The 25000-nt window shown below is 35.0% G+C and overlaps 1 protein-coding gene across 3 annotated transcripts in view; it reads right to left on the minus strand.

Annotated features, from left to right (window-relative positions):
• The window catches only part of Egfr (epidermal growth factor receptor), a 202134-nt gene that overhangs the window by 124761 nt on the left and 52373 nt on the right, over positions 1–25000 (minus strand). The window contains exon 2 of one of the 3 annotated variants that reach the window (XM_089098378.1): positions 3401–3526. The exons of 1 other annotated variant lie outside the window; for it this stretch is intronic. The gene's annotated coding sequence lies outside the window, so the exon portion shown is untranslated. Of the gene's footprint in view, positions 1–2747; positions 2766–3400; positions 3527–25000 lie in introns of those variants that run through there. One more of the 3 variants, XM_089098379.1, reaches the window with a different exon arrangement.

The raw sequence follows: 25000 nt of genomic DNA on the forward strand, positions 1-25000 counted from the left end.
TTATTTTTAACTTTTGTTTTGTTGTTGTTTCGTTGTTTTGATTTCCCTTACTGGACACATGGAGCAAATTCGGCACTATTAAAGCTTGTTATAGGCTTTTGAAAATAAATATTATATTATCCTGAGATTTACTTAGTGAGCCATATCATAAATACTTTCGGACAAACCTTTTTCTTATTTCTTTTTTTTTATCTATGTAAAAGAATATTTCCAAAGTTATTTCGTTTAAAGCATAAACCAGTTCAATGAAAAGAACCAATTTAATCACTAAGTTCCACTCAGAATTAAAGAAGAAAATTTTGGCTGACCTTAGCAAAATTCCCCAAAACTCAAAAATTTAATATGGTTGCCGGCTCAATAACACCAGAATGTTAGCTAAGCTTTCACATGAATGAATCTGGTGTTTGTTAAATTTCATTGTGAATGGGCTTAAGCAATACTTCTACTGTCCCCAAATTTCCCCAAAAGAAAATTGGGCTCTTCAAAATCTTCCCAAAGATGACTTTAACAATCTATAACGTTCGGTTTACAAAAATCATGGGATAGTGGAACAACTAGGCTCAAGTACCTTTTTATTTATCTATGTTAAAAAAAACAACAACACCAGAACAGTTTTGCAGGTAGAATTTTAGGTGAAATATAGATGAGGTGAAACACGGAGGGTGATATCAAAATCCATTCTGAAGGGCCCATTGGATATTATTGGAAATGGTTAGCAGTGCTTACTACCACTCCCTCCCCCTCAATCCCTTCTACGATATAGTTGAATAAAGAACGTTAATTGTGCTGTCTTTAAAATGATGTTCAATCAAGGAGGCACACTTGTGCCTCTATAAAGAGGCGACCCACCACAATGTTAAGCGATTTCCGGTCCTAGCAGTCGCAGAGAGACAGCGGTAATCGCATTTCGTAGCCCAAGCTCAAACTAAGAAACGTGCAAAATTTCACCCCCTCCGACTTTATCTTCATGGGTAAAAGTGGGCCGGAAGTTTCGAACCTCCAACCACAGCCCCCCTTTAACGTTGTCCGATTGGGTTGAAATTTAGAGGTTAAACTTTCCTAGGGCCCGGGAGCTTATCCTCGAAATTTCAGCTCAATCCAATCAATCCTTCCCTGTTATACAAAAACCAAATATAGCCACTTAAAGTTCAAATTTTTTTTTTTTTTAGCCACGCCTACAGGCCACAGTTGGCAACTGATCCGGGTGAATGAGGACTCATTCGAAGCAGAATTCGACCTGTTAGGGCCTTTTGATATTTTCAGACCGAAAAAATTATCCCCCCAATTTACATTTACGAAAAACCTCGTTTTCCTATAAGAACCCGCTATAAGCGGGCTCTTATCGTTTTACTATAAGAGCCCGCGAAAACGCGGGCTCGTTTTCCTATAAGAGCCCGCAAGCTGTCAAATCAGCTAACAGTTATTCAAGCAATAATAAGTAATAAACTGTACAAAAACGTGCAGAAATTATTTGAAAAAAACTACGTTTTCTAAAGAGTTAAAGAGGCTGAGTTACAAGGTCGAACCTTAAAACGTACAGGGATTAGGAGGCACAGATGGGGGCTGCCACCCCCCAAACCCCCCGCTTTCGCAGCCTTTAAATAAAAGAAAGTTTTTTAAACTGAAAGTAAGGAGCGACATTAAATCTTAAAACGAACAGAAATTATTCCGTATATGAAAGGGGCTGTGCCCTCAACGCCTCGCTCTTTACGCTAAAGTTTTTATTGTTTAAAAAAAGAGTTGTGAGAAAGTCAAACTTTAGCGTAAAGAACGAGGCGTTGAGGAGGGCACAGCCCCTTTCATATACGGAATAATTTCTGTTCGTTTTAAGATTTAATGTCGCTCCTTACTTTCAGTTTAAAAAACTTTCTTTTTTTTTAAAGGCTGCGAAATAAAATAATTCAGGTATATAATAAAATATTTTTCCTGTACCTAGTTTTTGTTTTATTACAAAACGTTCCCTAGTGTCTGAATAGCCCTCGTATATACGCTGATCGACAACGCAACTAGTAGAGTCACTGAACAGAACGCAGCTGGTGGGCCAAATATAATAAAAGAGAGGTACTGAACTCTCAGCTGCCATTCTTGGGAGACATCTGATGGTTTGTAAGTGGCCACGGAATTCCTGTGTTGTTTTAAAATCAACTTTCTGCGTATAGGCAGCGCAATGGCGGAGTGCATCTGGCACTTTGACGATAAATCAGAGCAGTCCAGTTTTTGTTAAGAAAAAGTCACTCAATGATGATTTATTGTGCCCCTAGGCCCGGGCCTATTGGTAAATCCTGGCCTGACTTTACGTCAGAAAGGCAAAATATTAGCAGTCTGAGGAAGAAAAAAGGGCCTTGTTAAAAGGCTGCATAGCTACTGAGTTTGATGAATTACTAATCACACAAGAACTAGGACATGAGTTGAAAATTTTTGGAACAAGTTCTTAGCAATCTGACGACAAAAAACGACCGTATCGATTGTTGTACAATTGATGAACATGACGAACCATTAATAGTGTGAGAATTAAGGCCCCAGCTTAAAAAACCATAATTAAGATAAGGTCTTAGCAGTTTAAAGATATACAGTGATTCAATTTAACGTCATATTATTACTTGGATTAATTACCCATTAATGGCGTAAGAACTAAGGCCTGTGTTTAGAAGTTGAAAATGATTAAAGTAAGGCCTTATTTCAGAGAAGTAAGGTCTCAGTAATCTAATGAACTACAACGGGCCTTCGAAGGTTATATAAATTATTACCTTGATGATGTCGTTAACAATGAACTAAGGCCTGAGCGTGAAAATTGAAAATCACTGAACAAGGCCTTATCTCAGAAAAATAAGTTCTTAACCAGTCTGGTCTGCTACGCAAAACTGACCCTAGAGATTACCGTAGCATCAATGAACTGATTTAATGGACATTTTAACGATAGTGAAGGCGCCACTTAAGTCGATTTCAATATTCAAGTAAGGCAATTGACTTGAGATTTTAATGCAAAAATTCCATGACTATTTTCAAGAACTATTCTTATGACTCATCTATAATTATCATGCGCAATAGACCAAAAAGAAAAAACACTATAATCATGACAGATCTTACGGCATCCGACAACCCTGAATAATAAATAACTCAATTGATCAACACCCTTTGAAGTAATATTTTGAATTCGATCTTTTTCACTTCATTTTGTTCACCAGTCGACCTTATGACCCCTACCCAGCCACCATAAAAATACCAACATCCCCTTCTGTTCGCCAAGCATAATATTTTATACCCCAAAAATATATAATCTCAATGCAAAGATTAGATTTCTCTACGGGTATCAAACACTTATCAGAGACCATAGATTTTCGGCAAGGACGTATAGGTCTATCCAAAGGGTACAACCAACCCAAGGGTATAATTATCCTACCTGGGTAGACAACACAATAAGATTGGTGTTAACAAAGGAGGATTTTGCTTCAAGAGACTGCATTGTGATGTGCCTTTTCATGGCTATTCCAAATTCGTTTGTGATGCGTGTTTTAAATATTCTTACCTGAAATAAAAAAGAAGGGCTTAACTAGATTGAATTTATTAAGAAAAACATATGTAACTACAAATCAGACTATACTGCCCCATGAGATTAAAATTAAGCTACTTTAATTCAAAAGACATTATGCAAAATATTTGTCAAACTGAGATTTGTTGCATTTCTAAGCTCAACTTTACGACAATTCGTTTAGGGTCAAACAAAAAGCAAGTCGTCCCTGAATGTAGTCGGAAAGTGTCATAAGGATGAATTTAAGCGAAATGAATTTTTTGGGAGGAGGTGAAACGTAAAGTTTTGAATCGATTCGTGGAGGAGCTTAGTCCAATAATCCTGGGACAAAAGTCTACAAAATCTACAAAAAAAGCGAAATTTTTCATTTTTTTCCGAGATTAAGTTTAAAACACTTTAAAAAAGAAGTTGGTACTGGTGCATTAGATGGTCATTTCTAAAAAGTCAAGTTTGGTTAATGGTAATGAAATAAATAAAATAGGATGAATATATAATAGTTTAGAAACAAATTTGGGCTATATATTTGCACATTAGGGGGTGGGGGTAAAGCATAACATATATTAAATACGTAGCATAACCTAGGTACCTCCCCCCCTAAACCGCAAAAAAAACAGTTTAAATATCGTAAACGTAATGAAAACTACTCTACATTCCATTTCTTAACAGCGGTCTCTTTGAAAATAACCGGTCTCTGAAGGGTTTCGTCTGTCATTGCATGACTCGTTTCCAAACATAATATATAAAAGTGACCATCTAATGCACTAGTACCGAACTTAGTCCAAGAATCCTGGGACGAAAGTCTAAGAAAATCTACAAAAAAAATGCGAAATTTTAGATTTTTTTCGAGATTAACTTTAAAAAACTTCAAAAAAGAATTCTTTCAAAGAAAAGTAAAGAGCCGCATTAACCTAAGACGGGCGAAAATAAAAAAAATACTGTTGAAGCTTGAAACGAACAGAAATTACTATTAATGAATTAATGAAATCCAAAATGAACAGAAATTAAAACAAAAATCACATCAAATATAAAGATAATAGATACGGCTATAGAAAAATAAATGAATCCTAAAACGAACCGAAATTAAAATGATTAACTAAGTCAACTTAAAACAAAAAGGAAAGAATTGGCTATCCCTTTAACATTCCAAACGTCATTGCATCATTTGCGCTATACTGAACTCCGCGACGACAACAACAAAAAAAATATCAGACTAATCAAGGTTTACAAAAGGGAATGGTGATAATTTCTTAAACCACATTGGCCTGACATAACATAAAGAAAGAAAAACGAGCAAAAATGGGGCTTTTAATACTGACAAAACACAACAAAGCGAATATTTCGAGGGGACAAACGCCTCTCTTCTTCAGCGCGAAACGAAACAGTATATTCAATTTCAATGAGAGTGCCGAAAAATAAAAATAAAAAATAAAACGCGGAAAGTCATTGTGAATGTGAAAAAACCAATGAAAAAAACAAAAAATTAAAAGATGAAAAAAATTGAATAAAAACCAAAAATTATAAGAATTAAAAACCAAATAACTAACAACCATAAAAGTGAGTCATTCAACAATATCCGCGATTTGAAAAAAAAAAAATCCAAAAACTTGAACCGCCATCGACGGATACTAGCACCATCACTAGTATCCGTCGATGCCGGTTCCAATTTTTGGATTTTTTGCAAATCGCGGATATTGGCTTATTGTTGTTAGGTATTTGGTTTTTAATTCTTATAATTTTTGGCTTTTATTCAACTTTTTCCATCATTTAATTTGTTGGTTTTCTCATTGGTAAGGAGAGCATTCACACTCATACCTCCCACACAAAATCTATTCCCCCCTCCCCAACCACAGGTTTTCAAAAATTATACTTCTGTCTTAACAGTAGAGTGTAAAGGTGTAAAGAGGGAAGCTTTGAACAAACTGGGATGGAGGAGGAGACTGCGCAGCTATGTTGGCCTCAGGCGACTCGGTGCTGCAGTGATCTGTTAGTAAGTGCTAGCAGTAGTAACACTAGTGTTAGGACAAAAAAATGCTACTCTTATATTATAGCAACCACACTTAAGTTCTTGATTTGAGTAGAACCGATTTCTTTCTGTATTTCAATATGTAGTCGGTGATTATCAGCTTAGCCCAAGAGAGATAAACTACAATGTAGGTATATTTTATTTAAATATTTTAATATAGAGTTGTTATGTTGGTTAGGTTAGAAACCATTTAATATAATGCGTTCTGGGCGGCCTGATTTCCATAATTCTCTTTTGTAGTTTCCAAAATTTTGTTAATATACTATTATATTTCCATCATATTTAGGTATATTTCATTAGGATTAGCCTAACTTCACTTCTTGAGTGTGGTGGCCATTATACATAAGTACAAAAAATATTTAATTTAGCCATTGTCTGTATTTTTCAGACTCCACCACCCCTACTCCTGAAAAATATTCTTTCTAAGCATCTGTCCTAATGTAAGACTTTTCATAATCTATTTGTTTGCTGAGCCCAATTAAATAAAAATTTCGTTTCAGAGTAAAAATGATACCCCAGGAAACGATAAAATACGAGTTAGAATCATGTACTTGTGTCGGTAAAAGTTCACAGGTTAAAAACCAGGGTAGTTTCGGCTCAAACGAAAATGAACTTTAATTGGAAATGGGAACTTCAATTTGTTCGAGGTGTCAAAACGATAATTGCTGGGTAAGAAAACTTTATGCCTAAACTTACTGGTAGAGCCTATCTATCAACTATAGTAACCACCGCCCGTCATGTAGGCTAATTTAGGTCTACCAAAATATTTGTAAGCACTGAATAATTTTCCAGCTTTAAGCAGAGCCTGGCACTAAACGAAATATAGTAAAAGAAAAAAAAAAATCAATTTACGCACAAAATAAAAGATTTTGAAAAAGCTACCCCAGAGGCGGTTTTGAGGACAAAGGGGGCACTTGCCCCGGGCGTACAAATTTTAAGGGAGCAAAATTTCAAATAAAAATTTAACGGTCATAATCATTTTGCAATTTTTTAATCTTATTTTTATAAAAATGAAGTAGAGGGCGCAGTTGGCAGCATTCCATTCGAAGTTTTCAATCCGAAAGCAAATTCAATCCGAATTTTAAGCAAATTCAATCCGAAATTTTCATTTTTTTTTCGCTGTCTTCATCGTCCTTCCTTGAAAATAAAAGAAAGATGACCGAATTTGATTAATTTAATTTCTTTTCGTGACGCTTTGTATTCAAATTTTGTTAATGAATGAAAACAAAGCTTGAACAAATTAAGTGGAGTATTTTTTTCCATAGATTGTTTTCATTTACCACGTTCAGTACATTTAGATATTATTTTTAGTAGATACGCAAGCAGAGGATTGAAAGGGGGGGGGGGTGGGTGGCTTGGAACATCTTTCTACTAAAATTTGGACAATTCCTCAATAATTGCTTGAAATGTCTATGTCATCCATCAATTTCCGGAATGTATCTTAATTTATGCCCCCCCCCCATCACATTAAAGTCCTGCCTTTGTCTATCACGTCTCGTTATCCACTTTCTTAACTTAACAATTAGACACCACTGGCAAGTCCTAAGTATTTTGCCTTCAGGGAGAGAGGTACCGCATTTCGGTGGTTAGGCCAGTTTCGTCAAAATCACCAAAATATGTAAACCATCAGAAAAATATGAGACATTCACAAAAATCTGAACTTGACTTTTGAAGTCTAAAGCTAGGTGCCAACAGAAAGCGATTTTTTTTTCGCAGACGAATTCGTGAGTTAGCATCATAACAGCGAATTCGTGAGGTACGCGAAATTTCAAATATGATTTCTAAAAGACAGAAACAAACGATTTGTGGATTGTTATTGCTTTTGTCTTTAAGACGTTGGAGAGATTAGCTGAAACGATCAAGAAAGTTTTTCCTTGTTCATTTTCTTGTTTTTAGAAGTTTATTGTATTTCGTCTTGCGAATATCTATCGTGCGAATAAAATATTACCTGAAAATATTCGCCTGACAACGACGAATTTGTCTAGTGTCAGTGAATTTACTTTCTGTGGGCACCTTTCTTAACAGGGAGAGCAGCTTTGCCTTTCTAGCTTTGCCTGTCATATGGTTATGTCCTTAGTCAGTTTTGTTGTTGCTAATGCTTGCTTGAATCTACTCCAATAAAAAAACATGATTGAATAACTAAAAACACTGTCTTAAATAATTCACAGTTGGCAACGTCTAATAGCGAATTCCAACGTTTTTGCTCACGAACTACAACAAGACCATTATAGGCAGCTTACTACTGTAGCCATCTGTCCTCTGGCGGTAGACTTCTTTCTTTTTTTCATAGGCGCCAAAAGACAAGACGTAATTTTAAAGTTGATAGCATATGTCTTAGTACTAGGCAAAAAATAGCGCTTAATAGGTAATATAATCCAATGTAACTCGTAATGAATTCAGAAAATATCAACAAGACTAAATTGGCTTACATGCAAAGAATCATCGAAGGATACAGATAGAAGTTATTGGGGAGCTAATAGGGAAAGGGATCAAATTCTCCAGCTAATGAGTCAAAATAAGAGAATGAGTCAGGCAGATGTGCAGGGGTGGGGTGGTGGGGATTAAATTTTCTTAACAGCATTTCCAATTTTTCCTGCAGTTTTATAGATTTTCATATAATTTGCCTGTTTTTATTTTTAAGAACTTTGAACTGCAGCCGTTCTCCTCCTCCTCGCAACGATTAAGTTCATATGCATGTGGCCAAGTTGGCTCACGAAATTTTTTGAGAAGAACACAAATTCAGCAAACTTAAATAAGGTAACAAACAAAATTAGTAATTATATTTCAGTGACACTGATGTTTTGGATTTACACAGTGACACTGATTACTAATAGTCTACATTCTGAAAGGGATTTGAAGGGGCAAAGTTAAAAACTCCTCAAAATCAGAAAATTGTCTATGCTTCTAATAATAACAATGGCAAAAACAGTAGCAAATTACTTATAACTAGAATAAAGGCAAAACTTTTTCCTATTTTCGAAATACCACTTTCTTAGGAGATACTACGGTGATTAACCCCCTTACAAATTATTTTCGCACCACTAAAATCCTTGAATTTCAAAAGAAGGCGTGCACGCTTCTATAATTTGATGACTTGGGAAATTCAATAACATAAAAAAAAAATGCAATAGCAATTGATGGTACTGACGATACCGGTTATGTCTAATAAGCTTGTCCAAATGAGACAGCGGTTTCTTATATAGGTTCAGCATGTTGAATATTAAATTACGGGTCTGATGTCATAAGCGCCATCTAATTTACTTAAAATTAGATGTCACAAAAATTTAGAAATCGTCAAAAGGAATTGCTGCTGTATTCTAACCACCAGAGGGAAGAGAAGAGCATAGGAGCTGTAGTACTTTTTTTTACGCTTCTCGGGATATACTTCTCATTTTTACTCAATTCAAGTTTTAATGATTTTACCACTAGATCTGTGCTATATATTCCATAATTTTAAACAAGCTACGTACAATCAGTTTTCTGTTTGCTGATCTCACGACCTTCTTTTTTTTTTCGTTTACGAGTAGTTTGCCCGTTATTTCCTCTCCTCAAATATGGACCCTCCCCAAATGTTGGGCCCTAGAGTACAGCTCGATTACGAATTAACTAGAGTACAGCTCGAAGATGTAATTGCAGGAAACCTAAAAGGAATGTTGCAAACAATGCTTTGGTCTCGCAACCTTAATACGATGTACCACCGTTATGCGGATTGGGAAAAAAAAAACAAAAAAAACTATTAATAGAGGGACAAAAACTGAAGTTTCTCACCGGAGTAAAGTTTCAGCTCTATACTCAATGAACTGATTTCACTACGTCTTATAATGACCTTTAACAAATGCTTAGGTTAGTTTTTCAGTGCCTTGGGACAATATAAGGTTTTGCACCCCCCCCCCCCTATACCGTATCCAGGATTTTTTTTTTTGGGTGGTATTTTACACAAGGATTTTTTAGGAGGGGGGGGGGGTACACAAAAAAACTAAAAAAAACATAAGAAATTTATATATATCCATTTCTGTTAGGTTTTTATGAGTCAGACAAACATTTCAGGAGGGGAGGGGGTTCAAACCCACCTGGATACGGCCTTGGCTCCAAGACAAGTTTACCATCTTTTGTTGGATTTAAAAAATTAAACAAAATATGTACTTATAACATATTTTACTCGTTACTTTATTATCTTTTGTAGTTTGGGGAAAGGTGGCAATATTGTCAGTGGCATGTATACTTGATAAAAAAATAAAAGTTTTTTTTATTGACAATCAGACTGGACTTATCTACCCAATTGAAAATCCCGTTGTTATGATTCTATTTTTATTGACAATTTTTCACTTGGTATTTTTTTGGGCTCTCAAATCTAAGATTCATACCGAGTAAGATTATCAAACTAGATCCTCCCTTCATTCCTGGCCATTGAGCCTTGGTGGGAATATGCTGCTGAGTTTTTCTTTTTTTGTTCAACTATTCTGTTGGATAAATGAACTCTGAACTCTAATTGCCAGAGTGGTAACAATAGTCAAAGTTCTACTGGACTGCAATTAACACGCAATGAGCAAATAATTTACAATTAAATAAAAACTGGGACCCATACAGTTGTATTCAATCTTGGACGAAAGCCAATAATCGACAACTTCCTTTTATCGACAACTGGATCGTTCAAACTGGGTTATGAATGTCAGTTTCTTTGAAGACACCGAGGAGTCCCGGAATTTTTAGGAATATTAAACATGCTTTACCTGTATCAATTATAAAAATTCCTTTCAATTTCATATTATGGCTTACGTCTATTTTTGCCTTACTATATAATTTTCAATATTTTCTTCGTTTTTGAAACCACTCACTAAGATATCTGATAAAACGAGGAGCATTTTTCCTGAAAGAAATCTTGTCTACGTCTGAGCCATTGCTTTATTTGAAGCCGCTTTATATCCTTTTGTCTGCACGGCGATGTTCCTGCGGCCCGCAGAACTAGTCCGACTCTTGTCTCTCATCAAATCTTACCCATAATTCAAGTTCTCTCCATAATTCATAATGCTTCTTTCACATTCACCCCATCAGTCATATCAGACTTTAATGTCCCGAGCGCCAGTCATAGTCCCAAGAATACTCTGCCTGAGTTGGCTAAAGAGGGTCCACCTTTTAGCACCTTCAGAAAATTCTAAGTCTTTTTTTTTATCTCTAAGTGATTTATTCTTTTTTTTTTTCCTTTTATTGGTCTTTTTTAAAAACTTTTTTTTGTTCTTTTCCTTCAATCCCCTTGGGCGGATATCTCTGAGCCATGTTGGTAATGTTTATTGCGTAAAACACCTTCTAAGTGGTTTATACTTTTTTTTTTCCTTTTATTGGTCTTTTTTAAAAACTTTTTTTTTCTTATTTTCATTAAATCCCCTGGGGGGACTATCTCTGAGCCATGTAGGTAATGTTTATTGCGTAAAACACCTTCTAGGTGATTTATTCTTTTTTTTTTTCCTTTTATTGTTGTTTTTTAAAAACTTTTTTTTCTTATTTTCCTTCAATCCCCTTGGGCGGTTATCTCTGAGCCATGTTGGTAATGTTTATTTCGTAAAACACCTTCTAGGTGATTTATTCTTTTTTTTTTCCTTTTATTGGTCTTTTTTAAAAACTTTTTTTTTCTTCTTTTCCTTCAATCCCCTTGGGCGGATATCTCTGAGCCATGTTGGTAATGTTTATTGCGTAAAACACCTTCTAAGTGATTTATACTTTTCTTCTTTTCTTTTTATTTTTTTAAACATTTTTTCTTCTTTTCCTTCATCCCCCTTGGGGGAATATCTCTGAGCCATGTAGGTAATGTTTATTGCGTAAAACACCTTCTAAGTGGTTTATCCTTTTTTTTTTCCTTTTATTGGTCTTTTTTAAAAACTTTTTTTTTCTTATTTTCATTAAATCCCCGTGGGCGGATATCTCTGAGCCATGTTTGTAATTTTTATTGAGTAAAACACATTCTAAGTGATTTATTCTTTTTTTTTTGTTTTATTGTTGATTTTTAAAAACTTTTTTTTTATTCTTTTCATTCAATCCCCTTGGGCGGATATCTCTGAGCCATGTTGGTAATGTTTATTGCGTAAAACACCTTCTACGTGATTTATTCTTTTTTTTCCGTTTATTGTTCTTTTTTAAAAAATTTTTTTTTGTTCTTTTCCTTCAATCCCCTTGGGCGGATATCTCTGATCCATGTTGGTAATGTTTATTGCGTAAAACACCTTCTAGGTGATTTATTCTTTTTTTTTTTCCTTTTATTGTTATTTTTTAAAAAATTTTTTTTCTTCTTTTCCTTCAATCCCCTTGGGCGGATATCTCTGAGCCATGTTGGTAATGTTTATTGCGTAAAACACCTTCTAAGTGATTTATTCTTTTTTTTTCCTTTTATTGGTCTTTTTTAAAAACTTTTTTTTTCTTGTTTTCCTTCAATACCCTTGGGCGGATATCTATGAGCCATGTTGGTAATGTTTATTGCGTAAAACACCTTCTAAGTGATTTATTATTTTTTTTTTTCTTTTATTGGTCTTTTTTAAAAACTTTTTTTTCTTATTGTCCTTCAATCCCCTTGGGCGGATATCTCTGAGCCATTTTGGTAATGTTTATTGCTTAAAACACCTTCTCATTGATTTATTCTTTTTTTTTCCGTTTATTTTTGATTTTTATAATCTTTTTTTTTCTTATTTTAATTAAATACCCTTGGGAGGATATATATGAGCCAGGTTGGTAATGTTTATTGCGTAAAACACCTTCTAGGTGATTTATTCTTTTTTTCTTTTATTGTTATTTTTTTAAACATTTTTTCTTCTTTTCCTTCATCCCCCTTGGGGGAATATCTCTGAGCCATGTAGGTAATGTTTATTGCGTAAAACACCTTCTAAGTGGTTTATACTTTTTTTTTTTATCGTTTTTTTTCTAACTTTTTTTCCTTCTTTTCCTTCATCTCCCCTAGGGGGATATTTCTGAGCCATGTTGGTAATGCTTATTGCGTAAAACACCTTCTAAGTTATTTATGCTTTTTTTCATTTACGGTTCATTTTTTAAGCTTTTTTCTTCTTTTCCTTCAACCCCCTTGGGCGGATATCTCTGAGCCATGTTGGTAATGTTTATTGCGTAAAACACCTTCTAAGTGGTTTATTCTTTTTTCTTTTATCGTTTTTTTTTCTAAATTTTTTTCCTTCATCTCCCCTAGGGGGATATCTCTGAGCCATTTTGGTAATGTTTATTGCGTAAAACACCTCACTCGGGTTTGCTTAGCGGTGGGCAATTGGTAGTAGACGACAGTTTGCCTCTTTTGTTTAAGTGTTTTTTTTCTCTCTCTCCCGGTATTCCCGGGAATAGCGCCTTGCAGTGGGAACATACTGGTGAATATTTCCCTTTTTGATCAAATTCATTGTTGTTATTGAATAAGTAAACTCTAAACTCTTTTCAAAATCTTGTAATCACAGTATTCACGTTAATAAACTACTCAATTGTCGTAATATTCACAATGTTCAGTTACTTGCTGTTTTCTACCCCTTTTTTTGTATAGCATACAGAATTCTGTTTAGGCTGCAGTATCCTAATGCAAAAGGTTCTATGTTACGCAACACAAGTTTTATATGAAGAACAGAAATGTTGAACAATGTCTTTCGGGTGTTTTGACTATTATTACAATGGAATGGCTTGTAAAAAGAAAGCTTACCAGACATCAAAAATACAATAAAAAGCCAATTTGGATATAAAAACTTTAACTTATAATAGTTCGTATGAGTGGAAAAAAAAAGAAGACAAAACAGGTTTATGATAAATCTACTAAATATACAAGGAATTAAATAAGATATATGAACACGGATTGAACCAAACAAAAATCTTTGATTTGTTCAAGAGGTCAGGATGTAAATCTAAATTTTCAACAAATTGTCACGTATCAGCCTTTGAATTATTTTCACCGTATTATTTCCACTACCTTATTTCGTTAACAGTATATTGAGTAACTGAATATTGTCTTGTAAGTAGGAGCTTGTTTAGAGGTAATGGGCATTTCAGGGGGGTAATTCGAGCCAAATTCGTCAACATCTAAAAAAATTACGTTTTTTGTATGAAAGCTAAAGGAAATAAAACAATTGCCCTATTAATCAAAGACAGGATTCGAGGACACTACTTTCCTACATAAATGCATGTCAGATGCTTATATTATTTCGCAACTTTAAAACATGATGTCACTGGTTGAATTTGTTAAGGTATTTATTGTTCTTGACACAGGTTTTTATTTTTGAAACCTAATTATAACATTTCATATATTGCGTAAACAGTAATTATTTAGCAAGTCACGCAAGTGTAAGTTTCTCATTTTTAGATTTAACATCGAATTTCGACCAAAAAGACTCAATGAACAGACTATTCTACAAAGTCCAATGACCGCCGTTTTTTCCTTAAAAAAAAAATCAAAAAGCAAACTTTATTTAATAACACTAATAAAAAAAAAAAAAAAATTGGAAATACTACTTGGGGTATCAATAATCAATTTGATTTCAATTTGAAAACAATTGAATTGTTTTCTGTTTCGGATTGTGTCATTTCATAAGATGTGTAAATAAATTTATTTTGCTTTTATAACGGGCTAACTGATTTTTCACAATTCGGCAAACTGTGTAAGAGGAGCATACGTTCCCTGATTCTTAACAATAATGACTTGCCCCTTGTGCAAAAAATGTTTGCACAAGGGGCATGTTTTGAAAATAAAAACTCGCACCTGGCGCAAAAACTTTAGGGGCGCAAAACTTCCAATAAATAATCTAACGGTTATAGTCATTTTGTAATTTTATTAACAAAGCAGAGGGCGCAATTAATAAGTGAAAATAATTAATACATTATTAATTAATTAATTAAATAAACACAAATTAAAAAATAAAACAATTAAATAATAATAAAACTCATATTAAGAAACTGTTTAAGAGGACCAAATGTTCCCAAATTTGTATAATTAACTAAACATCGAAATTCGTAAAAGAGTTAGTCATGACACAATGTTGAAATAATCTTTCAAACCTATAAAGCGTGTGTGTTTGTGGGGGTGGGGGGGGGGCTAATTCAGGCATGAAAACAATAGTTTACATATCTCTTAGCATCACCGACGAATATAGCCTTTGTCTAAGGTAATTTTATTACTTAGCGGAATAGGACGATCACATATCAGGATGTCCCCTAACCATGTAATACATTTGTTCTCATCATTTTTCAGTATGATTTTGTTTAAAGTTTCTATTATTAAATGCCTTAGTGGATGTTCATACACAACTATTATTATCGTAAGCATGAAATTTTGGAAATCAGAATGGCGTGTCGGCTGGAGAGATGTAGGTCGGTTTTTCAGTACCAGCGGCAATGCTAGTTTTTGTGCTTCCCTCTCCCTCACAACTTCAGTGGACCCATTTTTCATGAAATATGCCTAAGGGGTGCTTGAACAGACTGTTGTACAACAGTACCTCCCTGCTCCCCATAGCTACAACATTGCTTGCCTGAGGCAGTTCAAAATAGTGTGTTACACACATAAATTTTATAGGGAAGGAAAAGATGAAAAAATAAGTTGCATTTTTTAGTGGTATGAAGAAGTAGCTGTTTGAAAATGGCCGATTGTTTTTTCATACTTCCAGTAAACAACAAAAAAATTTTATATCAAAAACATTAATTCATAACTATTTCTATTAGCAAGAAAAGGAGTAAAAAAAAGAAACCTATAAATATATAAAGAATCAAATAGGATAAGAGAAAAGATTGAGCCACTCGTTAGGGCTTATTTTGTTAGAAAGGGTGGGACATTTTCTTTTTTTTTTGAAAAAATGTTACATAACACCTTCTGAATTGCCACGTCCGGACTTTAATAGAAGATGACGTGTTTTGCGTTATGAAGAAGGTTCCTAGCATGTGTAGACTCTTTGCAATTGCCTCACCGTATCCTTTTTTTTTTCGTCAAAAACACATTTTCGAGAAATAAACGGTTTACAAGGATATAAAAACTGGATGGAAAAGGGCCAGTTAGACTTTTTGAAAAAACATTAATATTTTTACAGGTCAAGTAACTATACTTAAAGGCTGGGAACCCTTTTCCTGTGTGTCTGAACGTACTGCTAGAATCACATTGACCTCGGACTAGAGATACTGTTTCTCATTTCGGACTTTCACGCCACCTATTTTACGTAATCTGGTAAGATTTAATGGTGGCGCTGGTAACATAGATCTATTAATATTCAGTAACATAGATCTATTAATATTTGAAAACATCATCAATGGCCGCTAACCCTCCAAAAATCTTCTACCCTCGGTCCTATCGTCATTTGGAGATTTAAAGACTTAAGAAACAGCCAATGGAAAAATTAAAATGGTAATTAACTGTTTGTTCAACAAAGCACTGGAAAATAGCGTTCCTAATTGGCTGATTCATTTTCTATCTTTTCCGCCAAACGCTGAATAGAAAGGGGGCAAAAAAAGAACAAATAAAACGAAAATAAACACTTCCCCCCGACATTTTCGTGAATCTGCGTCACAGATGAACGTTGTCTGAATCCTCTTGACAGCAGCATAGTAAGGGGAGGATTTCTTATGAAAAAATAAAAAGAAGGTTTTGCACTTTTGATTACATAATAAATATATCCATTTACGAAATTAGTACGAAGCCTCCAGAAATATAGCCCTGGATACTTCGGGTTATACGTTGAAGAACTAAACTAAGCAACCCCCCCCCCCCCATTCACTGACAGCGATCTGAAAAGAAAGCTCTTGATTACGCATTTCAATTCAACTGTAAGTTGAACGATATTCGGAGTTAAGGTTGAGGTTCAAAGAAAATCGAGGTTAAGTCTAAACTTTCTCGTACCTATTCGAAATCTAGCGAACAACCGTGGCACTACTTACTGTCTTCTCAAATATCTAATTTTGAATACAAATAATCCTAAATACATAAAATTTAGAAAAATCCTAAATATAAATAAACAAAATACAACAACCCTCAAAAAATAAAGTTAAACAATCTCCCCAAACGGCTTTATAGCCAGGGATACAAAGAGGGGCTATAAAAATAGTTTTTTTTTTTTTGCTTTGTTTTCTTACCATGCTCCGTTCCTTTCAGTTTTGGGGTGATATGAGTATGACACACATAACTTCTTTAAATTTTTTTGTTAGTAATACCACTCAGAGCGTGGTTGTCGACAATAATAAAAAAAAAACGTAAATCTTTCCGAACATTTGTTTATATGCAATTGTGTCCTCTAAGATCGATTTCTCATTACCATTTCTGTTCAGAAGCTCGTGTTACACAATATGTAAGATGGTCTATGATAGGTCAGCAATGAGTGATCCACCAGCCAAAAGCAAGATTACATTCTTACAGACCTAATGTAAACCAATCATAATTCAACTTGTCCAATATGAAGCCACCAGTGACGTACATGGGTGGGGGCGATTCTTTTCGCCTCCTACATGAAAAATACCTTTTTTTTGGTATTTTCATTAAAAAAACAACTAAACAATATCAACCCACCCTCTCCCCGGATTCTGAAAATATTCCGCCCCGCCCCTGTGGCACTGATGATTTTTATCCATAATAAAAATGATGCTAATGTTACATAAAACCCTGTACATTTCAAGGACATAAATACAAAATCAAGTTCATCGTAATCTAAACATAAGTTCATTTGACAATAGAGAAAAGGATGACATCTTACAGCTGGTAAAAGGGAGAAGGGGTCCTTTTTACCAGGTTCACTTTGCAGGGGGGCCACCCAAATTGAATAGCTCAAGAGGAATGTGAAACAACATAATAGAATGATGGTTTATAGACGCGTTTCTAATAGCAATAGAATCAAATGGTAAGTGGCTATTTCCTTGTGTTGTTAAGAGCTCATAAGCGACCACGAATTTGGAAATATGTTACAAGCATGCGCTTTAACTAGGCTATACTTCGAGAGACGTTAAAAAACAAAGGGGGTGGGCAATAATACTTATCAAAAGAAATAGCCTACTCTCTTTTACGAATCGGTAAGGAGAGAGGAGAGGCGAAAAGACAAAGCCAGTTATAGTTCAAGAGTCTTTAAAGAGAGAGAGAAAAAAAAAGAAGAAAATCTAGTGTTTTTAGCCTACAATGAGGGAGAAAGAGGGATAAGAAAGGAGAAAGACTGATTTAAGAGTTTTAACTATGGATCGCTCTTTGAAAGAATTTAAACAGTTTAGGGGACTTACTTTGGAACTACCAAGGATAGCAAAAAAAACATCACTTGCCTCTCTCTACCTGTGTTAGATTCATAGTTGATAATTGTTAAATAAAACTTCAAATAAGAATAAAATCCTTTTAATAGACAGTGTTTCACAAAAAGTGATAGAAAATTCAAAAAAAAATACCAGATATTTCGGTCACAAATGCAGTGACCGAAATATCTGGTATTTTTTGTGCCTTTCTATCACTGTTTGTGAAACACTGTCTATTAAAAGGATTTCATCCCTATTTGAACTTTTATTTATCGTCATGGAAAGGCAGTGTGGTCTCCAAAATTATCTACTGATAATTGTTGTTTTTCTAAAAACATTCTAAGATTGTTATGGGTTTTCTAAGATTTTCCTAAGATGCGTTAGGTCTATTCATACCTGAAAACCGCTGTTTTCCTACGATTTTTCCTTCGATTGTTTAAAATTATGAAGTTTTAGGGCAGTACCACATTTTTCAGTGTTGACAAGTTGAACAGTAAAATAAATGAGCAAAGCTAGTTAGTTAAATTTGACAACTCTTTTCCTCGGTAAAAATTCACAAATTAACAATTTATTGATTCCAAAAGATAACTACAGCTTCATAAGCTGCTTGGTACTGTTTCAGATTATTTTTTTCCTAATTTTTCACTCACATTTCTTTTTTCCTTAACTTGACACTGCTACTGCAAAAAAATGCGTAACTGCATATAGGAATTTTTCTTTTTTAAAAATGAATTCCCAACTTTTCTTACTTTCTGAAGATAGACATGGTTGTGTAAGTTTCCATTTAAGCGTTTTACACTGATATCTCATTTTTAGTTTTCTCGGCCAAGGCCGCATCCAGGGAGACTAGGGGTTTGGGACCATGGGCGCCCATAGGGGGGGGCAGGGGTGGGCTCTTGCCCCCCCCCCGGGCTGAATGATGCTGCCTTATTTTTATATTTTTGTTCTGAGATTTCTATTATATAGCATTAAAAGTAGCAATTAGACGAAGTTTGCCCCCCCGGGAATTCAGCTTATGGGCGCCCATGGTTTGGACCCCTTCCCGAAATGTTTGTCCGACTCGTAAAACCGTTGCAAAAATGAATATAAACAAATTTTGAATGCATTTTTAATTTTTTTTTTTTGGTACTTGCTATTATATGGTACACACTCGAGAATTTGGATATACAAATCAGACAATAATCAGTTTATACCTGTCAGTATTTGAAGAAAATTAGCTTCGGCTCAGTTGAAATCTCCGTTGTAGGTATATTTCTATTAAATATTTAATATATAGAGAGTGTATTTTGGTTGGGTTAGGTTAAGTATTTAATATAATGCGTTGTGTGTGCCCCCTCCCCTACCGTAATTCTTTGTTGTAGTTTTCATAATTTTGTTAATAAAGTCTTGTATTTTCATAATATGTTGGTATATTTCATTATGACTAACCTAACTTCACATCTCGAGTGTGTGCCACATAATACACAAGTACTGCTTTTATCCCCCCCCCCCTTAAAAAAAATCCTAGATACATTCTCGTTCTTGTTACTTTTAGTGAATTTAAAAGAAATCCCACCTATTTATTTAGGCTGCTTTTAACTGTATACTTAAGCTCAATCTAAATCGGGGCATCTGGCGTTTCTTCTGTTTCTTTATGGGCTGTTTAGTAAAACTATTTTGCGGATATGGTTTTTATTGATAATGAGAGAATTTCAAAGCCATCTATCCCGATCTTTCATGACGTGCATACTGAGTGGAGACAGGTCACTTCCTTCAAAAAGAGTGGCGTTTGAAATGCCTCCACTTATTTTTGCAATCCATGACTTAACGAGCTTTGAACTTTCCCATTTAAAATGTTTGAATGGTGACTGTCAAAACTGGCTAACAGGTTAAGGCCATAGAGATTTTCAACTGTCACTATTCATTAATGTCTTGTCTTGAAGCAGAAAAATCAATGAATCTCTTCTCATCATTATTTTCAATTCAGTATTCCAATCAAAGATTGAGAGTGAATGTTTTTACGACCCTAAAATTGAATCATTTGACCTAATACGGGACTGAAATCCATACTTATAGAACCTTTAGACTTAATTACCAAATTTTTGGAAGTTTACGAATGAACAACTATAGTAATTCTTGGTCACATTTGGTCAACAAATCAAGCCCGTCAACTGTCACCAGTAACTACTTCCATATCTTTTAGTGAAAAAAAAAAAAATCAGATAAATGTTTCTGCTGGTCCTTTATGACCCCCAAGTTTTATTTTGGGTCTATACAAGAGGTCACTACCCACAAATTAAGAAGTCCCCGCCTTAATCAGAAATATCATCAAATGGTCAACAATTTAAGCCATGAAAGTTCTTATGGACTTATGAGAATTTATAAAGATTTTTTTTCCTGCTGATTGTTATGACCAGTAATTTATTACTCAGTTTCTTATTTTTAATCAGTAATTTATTTTTCTGTGCGCGACTACATACAGAATCACAAGGCTGCTCATCTTAAGCCCTGTTAATACATTAAGGTTAGCTACACAGTAAACATCAATCTCTAGCCATCACTAATATGGAGCAATCAGGACTACTTATAGAAGAAAGAGCCTCGTCTTAAACATTTGATTTAAAGTTACGAAAGAAAATTGTCAAAATTGGTCACAAAACCAAGTCAATTAAAATTATCAATCGTCATTATTTATCACTGTCTTGTTCTTTACCGAATTAAGGACAATTTTTGACTAAATTGTTATGACCAAGCAAATTCATTTATACGACTTGATACGGAATCAGAAGACTCTTGGCCTTAATCTCAAAATATTTGAAAGTCAAGAATGACAACTGCCAAAAATGGTCAACAAACCCAGCCCATGGAAATCCTCAATCGCCACTATCCATTACTGGCTTGTCTTTTAGCGGAAAAATCAGGGAATCTGTTTCCGTCATTCCGTTTAATTGAGTATTCCAATGGTAGATTGACAATAAACATGTACGAATGCCATCTGGACAATGTTCGGTGCATCCATGAGAAATTTCAAACAGTTACAAATAGTCTGGGAAGCGTGACAGCTATGGGCTAGTTTACCATGGCGGTTTTAGGGAAGGGACAGAGGGGGCACTTGCCCGGGCGCAGAAATTTTAGGGGTGCAAAATTTGAAATAAATAATCTAACGGTTATAAGCATTTTGTAGTTTTAGAACTCTTATTTTTTATAAGAGTTACTGGTGCACGGAGACTTGTGCAGTCGCCAATGTACGGGGCCTGACGTCGTGGTAATAATGTAGCGGGAGCAATAATAAGGTAATGGGAAACCCCAGGCGTACATTCCACGGTTTTTTGTGTGAGACCCCTCGCGAAGTCACACAAAATCACGGGGCCCCGCTAGGCACAGGGCCCGGTGCGGTCGCTACCCCCAAAGGCCAGCACTGTTTGTTAAAATAAAGTAGAGGGTGCAGTTAATGAATGAAAATAGTTAATAAAGTATTAACCCATTACTAAGTTAAAATTAATTTAAAAATAAAAATAATTTGAAGATTAATGAAATAATTGAATTAAAATAATTAATAATAATCAAATGATTTAAATAATACATTGAAAATAAACTGGCTAATAAACGAAATATTGTGTTAAAGTTCTATCTGAAAATTTTATGGGAAACAGGGGAGATGAGGGGGGGGGGCTAATTAACATTATTCCCCGGGTGCAAGAGAAGCTTGAACCGCCACTGACTATGCACGCGTTCCTGGCCTGTAGATTACTTATCCAGGCTGGTCTCTGTAGTTATCAACTGGGGCGCCAATGGGGGGGGGGGGTACCTTTCCAACGGTATTTTTGTTTTTTAAATATCGGAAGAAACAAAAATAACTCCCCTCATGATTATTTTAAAAAATAGAACAAAAAATCCTTGCCCCTCCCTGCATTTTCGTGAATTGGAACCGCTGACAGTGGCAGATCCAGGGGGAGGGGCACGCCCCCCCCTAGTATAGTCTAAAGTAGTGTAATTTACTTAATTAACTCAAGTTTGCGTTAATTAAACTTGCTCTTAATGCAAGTTTAACGGATCAACCTATTTTGCGCCCCCCTCCCTAAAAAGATCCTGGATCCGGCACTGATCGCTGATTTATCCAACGATTAAGTGGGGCTAGTCAGCCATGAGAATTCAAAAGACGGTATGTAACACAACATAAATTCTACAGAAGATCGGACATAAAATATGTTTATTTTGCTGTTATGAAGGAAAAAGCAAGAATTTTTTTAGGAATCTATGATCCAAGGAAGCCAATTTTGATGTCAGAAGCTCCATTTGTAACAGTTTTTGTAAGGAACAAAATTGGAAACAACATATTTCGAAAAAGGGATCTTTTTATAAATATCTAACAAACCGAATAGGACAGGGGAAAACAGATTGAACCAAACAATAGAACTTGTTTTGGTTGAATGAATAGGATATAAATGCAACTTTTCCCAAAAAATGTCACATATTACCTTTTGAGTTAGCCTACTGCAGTGAGATAAACTTTTATTCGTTTGAGTAATACTAGAACTAGGTATTCTATGGAAAAGAAATATGACAACAACGGGAAAACGACAAAAGGATTATGGAACGATCAAGAACTACAATAAAAAACATAAGCCTATCTAACATGTGGTCTTTTACTCAAGTGCTTTTTAGGGAAAATTTAAAACTTTTTGCTCAAACAGTTATTTCACAATGGCTAAGTAAGTCTATCTCACCGGTTTACATACGATCCGTCAGGGTTTAAACTTCTTTTTTTTCTGATTAGGGGATTATTTAAGCTGATAAACCAAATACCATTTTATATACTCGAGATAGTTCAAGATAAGTGGGATCATAAAAACCATCATCAGAAAGAATAAATCTCGGTCTTGCATCTAGCCTCTGTCTTACAACTAAATCGTTGCAATTAATAAGGTCACACTCACATGACCTTTAGCAAGACAAATCCTTATATCTTCAGTAATTAGCAAGCAACGGGATGTGTAGCGTAATTAACTGACCGTGGGGCTGTCCACTTTCAAAAATCGTTTGCACAGGTGGCGTACGCCACACTTGTAGGTAATATGGCAGGCGTAGTGCATAGTGTGCCATGTATGGCAAAAAGACTTGTGGTAGAAGTGTGCCACGTGTGTTTTAAAAGTAATGCTGCGATACATGGACCATGTGGCCAGGGTTGTCGCCCGGTGAAAAAAATATCTAGATTTAGAACTTGTCTGTTATTCAGAACACACTCAAGAATTTGGATCTGCGCATCAGAAAATAACCGGTTTATACCTGTCAGTATTCGAAGAAAATTAGCTTAGGTTCAGTTGAAGCCTAAGTTTTAGGTATATTTTTATTAAATATTTAATATATAAAGATGGCATATTGGTTGGGTTAGATTAAGTAATTAATATAATGTGTTCTGGGAGGGTCCCCTACCATAGTTCTCTGTTGTAGTTTCCATAATTTTGTAACTGAAGTATTATATTTTCATCATATTTTGGTATATTTCATTATGATTAATCTAACTTCACTTCTTGTGTGTGTTCTGAATAATGGATAAGTACCCTAGATTTTAGTGATTTTTTGGTTGATTTAATGAACTTCTTCAATAATCTAGTGGTTTGTGTACCGATTAAGCGATTTTTAAAGCTATATAAAAAAAAATCACAAGAAATAGCGATGAATCATCTAGGGGTGGCAACCCTGCGAGTGGCAGAGCAGGCATTCCCACGTACCTGACAAACTCATAAAGTAATGGGAGCGGTCTGGGGTTCGTCATATTAAGGCTCTGTCCCTGAACTTTGAGAAATCTGCCTCGCAACGAGCGCTCTTGGGTCATCTTTTATGTCAGTGCACATGAAGCAATTAACTTTTCTCGCAATCCAATGGGATTATCTGATCACTCGGAAAAGTGTTGTCTTCTATCTTTTTTTATGTAAAATATGCAACTATTCAGTTGTACCGGGTACTGAGTACGTGTGAATAAGAAACTTCAAACAAAAAATTCCTCGCTTATTTTACGGTTTTCCTCTCTCTCTTTATCTAAAATAACTCTTTCACTAAAATATGGAAATCTACTATATTGCTTCTTTTTCTTTTGTTTTGACTTCCAGTTCCAGAATTTATATACGGGTATATGAACTACCGTACAGTCCTTTCATTCCTCGAGTCTTTGACTTGTTTCAAATCCAATTCATTTCAAATAAAACTTCTGTCTTTCAATTGTCTCTGCTTCGCATCGTTGCTAAGATTTAAAATTGACACCTGGCCAAAATTAATAGTTTATGAGTAATACTTTTTATAATCAGTAATGGACATTTAATTTTTTATAGTTTCTTATTTGTGTGTATGCCCGGTCCGGAGGAATGGTCAAAGGTGGGGGCGGGGTGCGTTCAGAAACCCCTCTAGCTCCGAAAAAAATGCAGCAACAGCTACTTGGCCCCCTAGCAAGATTGTGGAGTACATGATAATATTTTAGATACCAGTTGTTTCAATATTATACCTAGTTAGCGACCTCAGCTATTGCTCTACTGACGTTGCAAAACAGCATCAGTACACACGTAAAAATTCTTTATTCAAGAAACCGATTGTTTTTAATAGAATTCCCAGATTGAGGCATGATCTAACATTGAATTCCTCGGTGCTCAAAGAAGATCTATGTTCTTTCCAACCCAAATGAGGTCATACCAAATCTTAATTAAATAAATCGGTACTTATGCATAATCTTACACACGAAAGAAGTCAAGTTTGGTTAATGCTAATGAAATAAAATAAAATAGGATGCAAATACAATAGTTTAGAAACAAATTTAGGCTCTATATTTGCACTTTAGGGGGATGGGAGGTAAAGCAGAGCATACGTTAAATATGTAACCTTACCTAACCTAGGCACCTTTTCCCCCCCTAAACCCCGAAAAACAAACGTTTAAGTATTGTAAACACAATGAGAAACCACGCTTTGCGATCCATTTCTCTATTGCAAATACCCGTTTGACTGTTTTCCTTTAGTGTTTCCCAATACAGTATATAGCGGTGTGTAAGATAAAATGCATAAGTACCATGCTTCGTTTAGGGGCACCCAACTGACTAAAAGCACAAAGTGAGGGGAGTTTCTAATATTCAGAAGAAAGGGCTGTGACACATCCAGGGACGAAGCTACGGTTTGGATTCTGGGGGGGGGGGATAAAGAATGGGCCGACAAAATCGCCCAGTATGCTGACAAATGTGGACACATAAGCTAAGTTAAGACACCAGAGACGA

This window comes from Artemia sp. Qi Xiang Cuo, chromosome 12 (assembly GCF_049724085.1).
Source record: "Artemia sp. Qi Xiang Cuo chromosome 12, ASM4972408v1, whole genome shotgun sequence".
Lineage (NCBI taxonomy): Eukaryota > Metazoa > Arthropoda > Branchiopoda > Anostraca > Artemiidae > Artemia > Artemia sp. Qi Xiang Cuo.